The 6780-nt window shown below is 42.3% G+C and overlaps 1 long non-coding RNA gene across 1 annotated transcript; it reads left to right on the top strand.

Annotated features, from left to right (window-relative positions):
• Positions 1 to 551: 551 nt before the first annotated feature.
• On the top strand, positions 552 to 3481 carry LOC140908607 (uncharacterized). Its single transcript, XR_012157930.1, has 3 exons — positions 552 to 637; positions 1921 to 2070; positions 3370 to 3481. It is a non-coding gene; the product is annotated as an uncharacterized lncRNA (long non-coding RNA).
• The last annotated feature ends 3299 nt before the right edge of the window (positions 3482 to 6780 follow it).

Consider the following 6780-nt stretch of genomic DNA (forward strand, 5'->3'; position numbering starts at 1 on the left):
ATCAGGCTTTAAAGTCTGTAACCAAAGGAAAAAAACAGGTTTCTTCCAGACTGGAGGGAAGGTCATCTGTCATGTAGATAAAGCACTGTGAGCCAAAAACAATTGGAGCTACATTTGCATATAAAGTCAACAGGAAAAACAGGTTGACAGAGGGATATGAACTCAGCATGGTTCCAGCACACTGGGGAACAAACAACAGAAAGGCATCGCAAAAAAGACTTGGGGGTGAGAAACTGCATTAGACAAGGCTTATAGCTTATTAAGTTGAGTTTTAGTCTCTAGAAGGCGTATTATAGGCGGACCTAAACAGGAATATTCCCTCCCATCCACCTGCCCCACAACACATATTACGAAAACAAATAGGGGGGCCCTCTTGAGCTGTTTAAGGCCCTAAGCAATTGTGTAGTCTGCTTATACTAGCACTGGTTCTGCTTTTGTTTTATTTGTAAGCATTTCCATTATTCATACTCAATAATCACTTGAATCTGTGAATCTCTGCTCTTTAATAAACTTATATTTGTTTTCACTATAAATAGATGACAGTGCTATACTGCTAAAAAGGACCTGAAACCTGAGCTGTAACCTTCCAGCTGTGTGTATACTGTATCTTTTGGAGGCAGCTTACCTGGTAGTGCCTGTGAGTGTCCAGTGACAGGCCATATGCTACAGGGGAACGCTCTTCAAATGGGGTTCTGAGATTGGGGTGCACTGTAACATTAATCTGTAAAGCAAAATAGGACTGGGAGAATCCTGAGGAGAGTGTTTGAGCAGTTGAAAGGCTGGTGGTGTACAAGGTTGACACCCAGCTACCACAAAATAGATTCCCTTATGCTGGAGGTGGGGCAGGGGGAGGGAACAAGGGACCCACTATCCTGGGTGCCTTAAGAAAGCATCACACCCCTAATAGTGCTGAGTGGGGATACAGATGTATTCAAGTTGACAGGGCCTGATGAAATACATCCAAGGAGCTGACTGAGCCATTAGTGATTATCTTCGAAAACTCATGGAAGATGGGAGAGATTCCAGAGGACTGGAAAAGGGCAAATATAGTGCCTATCTATTAAAAGTGCAATAAAGACTGCTCAGGGAATTACAGACCAGTCTGCATAATGTCAGTCCTTGGAAAGATAATGGAGTAAATAATCAAGCAATCCATTTGCAAACACCTAGATGATAATAAGGTGATAAGTAACAGAACGGATTTGTCAAGAACAACCTAATATCTTTCTTTGACAAGGTATCAAGCCTTGTGGATGGGGGGAAGCGGTAGCCGTGGTATATCTTGACTTTAGAAAGTCTTTTGATATGTCTTGCACGATCTCCTCATAAACAAACTAGGGAAATACAACACAGATGGAGCTACTATAATGTGGGTGCATAACTGGTTGGAAAACTGTTCCCAGAGAGTAGTTATCAGTGGTTCACAGTCAAGCTGGAAGTGCATATCAAATGGGGTCCCACAGGGATCGGTCCTGAATCCAGTTTTGTTCAATATCTTCATCAATAATTTAGATAATGAGATAGAGAGTATACTTATAAAGTTTGCAGACAACACCAAGGGGTTGCAAGTGCTTTGGAGGATAGGATTAAAATTCAAAATGATCTGGACAAACTGGAGAAATAGTGTGAAGTAAATAGGATGAAATTCAATAAGGACAAATGTAAAGTATGCCACTTAGGAAGGAACAATCAGTTGCGCACATACAAAATGGGAAATGACTGCCTAGGAAGGAGTACTGTGGAAAGGGTTCTGGGGGTCATAGTGGATCACAAGCTAAATATGAGTCAACAGTGTAACACTGTTGGAAAAAATACAAACACTTAGGATGTATTAGCAGGAGTATTGTAAGCAAGACACAAGAAGTAATTCTTCCATTTTACCCTGCACTGATAAGTCTTTAATTGGAATATTGTGTCCAGGTCTGGGAGTCACATTTCAGGAAAGATGTGGACAAATCGGAGAAAGTCCAGAGGAGAGCAACAAAAATGAGTAAACGTCTGGAAAACATGACCTGTGAGGAAAGACTGAAAAAATTGGGTTTGTTTAGTGTGGAGAAGAGAAGACTGAAGGTGGGGACATGATAACAGTTTTCAAGTACATAAAAGATTGTTACAAGGTGAAGGGAGAAAAATTGTTCTTGTTAACCTCTGAGGCTAGGAGAAGAAGCAACAGGTTTAAATTGCAGCAAGGGATGTTTAGGTTGGACATTAGGAAAAAATTCTTAACTGTCAAGATAGTTAAGCACGGGAATAAATTGGAAGGGAGATTTTGGAATCTCCATCACTGGATTTTTTTAAGAGCAGGTTAGATGAACACCTTTCATGGATGGTCTAGATAATACTTAGTCCTGCCTTGAGTGCAGGGGACTGGACTAGAAGACCTCTCAAGGTCCCTTCCAGTCCTACACATCTATGATTCTATGATATTTATATGTTCCCAGATTACTTGGTGGAGGCTGGAACTAGAGTTATTTAAGTTTTTAAAAAGCCACAGAAAGTGAGGACCCTGCCCTTTATGCTCCAATATCACAGGCAGAAGGGTTACACTATCTTAAATTATATTTATCAATAAGGGGCTCCTAAGCAAACTGAGAGGACCAGTCTGCAGATGTTGCTTTGTACTCTGTTGTGAGGTTTTCTCAATAGCAACCAAAGGCAATATCCACACAAGTCTTATTTTTGTCAGTCCTTGAAAATGAATGCATGTTTGAACTCTTGTGGTGATTTTACCAGACTGGAAATGGAAATGTGACTAAGACCTTCTACTTTTTTATCCGCTATCAGAGTTCATGTTGCCAGAATCACAACATTTGTCTGTCTTTCTGGTATTCCTGTTGTGTCTGATATCAGTTTAGGTGGATAAATAATTATCATGAAGTGTTTTTTAACATAGTCCCACATGTGTGAATTGTTAATTAACTCTAATAATTGCCTTTTCTAGACTGTTTCTATGAACCATGAAGTTCAGCTTCTACTCTTTATGAATCACATCTAAAGTGAAATTCTCAGAATTCACTAATTATAATGAACTATATTTATTACCGGTTGAAGTGCAGCTTTCTTGTTGCAGACAGACATGCATCTTGGTTAGAAAACCAGCCACAGAATTACTATATGCCTCATCTTATGGGAAATTATATTAAATCATTAGGGCTAGAGATCCCTTTTTGTTGGTGGCGATGGCAGTATTTGGCACAGCACTATGACAGAATGATTTTTGTTGATCAAACCATATTGTAAATGATATCAGTGTATTTCCACAAGAAAATAGCATTGGTCATTTAAAATTCAGGATTTTTTCATGGAGTTTAGCAGTATTTTAATTGTATTTTTGTTTCTGTTTTTAAATCTTGGTATGCCACAAAGAAGAAGTGGAAGAAGTGGAAGGTTGGACATATGACCAGGGAAGAGTATAAAAATATTGCTCGGGCATGTAGGAATGATATCAGGAGGGCCAAATCGCACCTGGAGCTGCAGCTAGCCAGAGATGTCAAGAGTAACAAGAAGGGTTTCTTCAGGTATGTTGGCAACAAGAAGAAAGCCAAGGAAAGTGTGGGCCCCTTACTGAATGAGGGAGGCAACCTAGTGACAGAGGATGTGGAAAAAGCTAATGTACTCAATGCTTTTTTTGCCTCTGTCTTCACTAACAAGGTCAGCTCCCAGACTGCTGCACTGGGCATCACAAAATGGGGAAGAGATGGCCAGCCCTCTGTGGAGAAAGAGGTGGTTAGGGACTATTTAGAAAAGCTGGACGTGCACAAGTCCATGGGGCCGGACGAGTTGCATCCGAGAGTGCTGAAGGAATTGGCGGCTGTGATTGCAGAGCCATTGGCCATTATCTTTGAAAACTCGTGGTGAATGGGGGAAGTCCCGGATGACTGGAAAAAGGCTAATGTAGTGCCAATCTTTAAAAAAGGGAAGAAGGAGGATCCTGGGAACTACAGGCCAGTCAGCCTCACCTCAGTCCCCGGAAAAATCATGGAGCAGGTCCTCAAAGAATCAATCCTGAAGCACTTGCATGAGAGGAAAGTGATCAGGAACAGCCAGCGTGGATTCACCAAGGGAAGGTCATGCCTGACTAATCTAGTCGCCTTTTATGATGAGATTACTGGTTCTGTGGATGAAGGGAAAGCAGTGGATGTATTGTTTCTTGACTTTAGCAAAGCTTTTGACACGGTCTCCCACAGTATTCTTGTCAGCAAGTTAAGGAAGTATGGGCTGGATGAATGCACTATAAGGTGGGTAGAAAGCTGGCTAGATTGTCGGGCTCAACGGGTAGTGATCAATGGCTCCATGTCTAGTTGGCAGCCGGTATCAAGTGGAGTGCCCCAGGGGTCAGTCCTGGGGCCGGTTTTGTTCAATATCTTCATAAATGATCTGGAGGATGGTGTAGATTGCACTCTCAGCAAATTTGCGGATGATACTAAACTGGGAGGAGTGGTAGATACGCTGGAGGGGAGGGATAGGATATAGAAGGACCTAGACAAATTGGAGGATTGGGCCAAAAGGAATCTGATGAGGTTCAATAAGGATAAGTGCAGGGTCCTGCACTTAGGACGGAAGAATCCCATGCACCGCTACAGACTAGGGGCCGAATGGCTAGGCAGCAGTTCTGCGGAAAAGGACCTAGGGGTGACAGTGGATGAGAAGCTGGGTATGAGTCAGCAGTGTGCCCTTGTTGCCAAGAAGGCCAATGGCATTTTGGGATGTATAAGTAGGGGCATAGCGAGCAGATTGAGGGACGTGATCGTTCCCCTCTATTCAACATTGGTGAGGCCTCATCTGGAGTACTGTGTCCAGTTTTGGGCCCCACACTACAAGCAGGATGTGGATAAATTGGAGAGAGTCCAGCGAAGGGCAACAAAAATGATTAGGGGTCTAGAACACATGACTTATGAGGAGAGGCTGAGGGAGCTGGGATTGTTTAGTCTGCAGAAGAGAAGAATGAGGGGGGATTTGATAGCTGCTTTCAACTACCTGAAAGGGGGTTCCAAAGAGGATGGCTCTAGACTGTTCTCAGTGGTAGCAGATGACAGAACGAGGAGTAATGGTCTCAAGTTGCAGTGGGGGAGGTTTAGATTGGATATTAGGAAAAACTTTTTCACTAAGAGGGTGGTGAAACACTGGAATGCGTTACCTAGGGAGGTGGTAGAATCTCCTTCCTTAGAGGTTTTTAAGGTCAGGCTTGACAAAGCCCTGGCTGGGATGATTTAACTGGGAATTGGTCCTGCTTCGAGCAGGGGGTTGGACTAGATGACCTTCTGGGGTCCCTTCCAACCCTGATATTCTATGATTCTATGATAAGAATATGCCACCTTTACTCTTGGCCCTGTAGCCTTCTCCTTCTCCAGTGATCTGAATTTATCAAAATGTTATGAAGGGACAAACTCTGCACCCGACGGTTTATAGGCATGGAATGCCCTAAAGGAGCAGAACTGATGCATATTCACCGCGCAGAGAGGTAAGCTTACAAAGATGCCATGCAGGGAGACCCTAAATCTTCTGGGTATCACAGAGCAGTGCTCTTGTTGCCTGATCTGTTGATTGTGTATTGATTACTTGAGAATTTCTAATGAAATCTCTGAGGTTTGGTAGGTTTTGGACTTAAGATCAGGCCCAGAATTGTTAGAATTACTATCAATTTGGGAACCCCCAACATGCAACACTTACACTTCGGAAAATTTTTTGAATATGCAATAGTTTTATTAGCATAATTAGTAACCACACAAACCCAAACAAGTAAGTAGCAGTAATACAGTATTAATTTTGTCTTCAGAGTTATGTTATATGTATATTTACATCATTCTTGGGAGACCTAGAAGTAATGGGACAGGTCATGGTTCATGAGGGTTTTGTCCTATCCCTGGCATGCCAAATGTTCCCAACGGTAGAGGTCTTGATGGTCATGGTTAACTCTGTTACAGAGTCTGGTGGCTGCCATGAACATTTATAAGAACGTTCAGCCTCCTTTGTCCATAGTTGTTTTTCTTATCCTCATAATGCTGGGGGCGGGGGTGTTCTTATTTTGCAGATTACTACATTCATTCTGTTAAACTTATTGACATATATGTCAATTGGTCGCTGTAGCAATTTTCCAGCTAAACATCTGCTGATATTCCTGTCCTAAAATACCAAACTGGCATCAATTGATTTCTTGTGGTTACCTGTCAGCATATTTATTTATTACAGCAATATGTTTTATGATATCTTGTGACTTAGTTAAGTGTGACTTAGTTATGATATCTGGTTAACTTACTTATGCTAAGGCTTGTGTAGGCCTCATATTTTTATGGTAAGTATGGTATGTGTGGGGGGAGAAACTTTGAGCTTTATTTCTCCCTCCTTTCACTTCTCTTCCATACTTTCTTCCCCATCCCCTCCCCCACAATCTCTCTCCTTTGCTCCCTTTCCCATCTTCATTCTGCTCCCACCTGGAATATCTCTCTGTGTGTGTGTGTGTTTATAACAGTAAAATTCTGGCCCCCAACTGCTTTTATTGTGGTTGGTTTGTTATTTGTGTTAGTGTAGTGCCTAGGAGTCCCAGTGATGGCCCAGGATCCCATTGTGCTAGGTGCTGTATAAGGACAGAACAAAAGGATAGTCCCCAGGGAGCTTACGATGTAAGTATAAGACAAGAGACAACAGATGGATACAGACAGATGGCAGGGAGTACAAGGAAACAATGAGACGGTTTTGGTCAGCATGATAGGCTGTTTCAGTATGATACGCTGTGGTCTCAGCACACCAGCAGCCTAGAGTTGCTTGGAACCACAAGCAGCT

The sequence above is a fragment of the Lepidochelys kempii genome, chromosome 3 (genome assembly GCF_965140265.1).
Source record: "Lepidochelys kempii isolate rLepKem1 chromosome 3, rLepKem1.hap2, whole genome shotgun sequence".
NCBI lineage: Eukaryota > Metazoa > Chordata > Testudines > Cheloniidae > Lepidochelys > Lepidochelys kempii.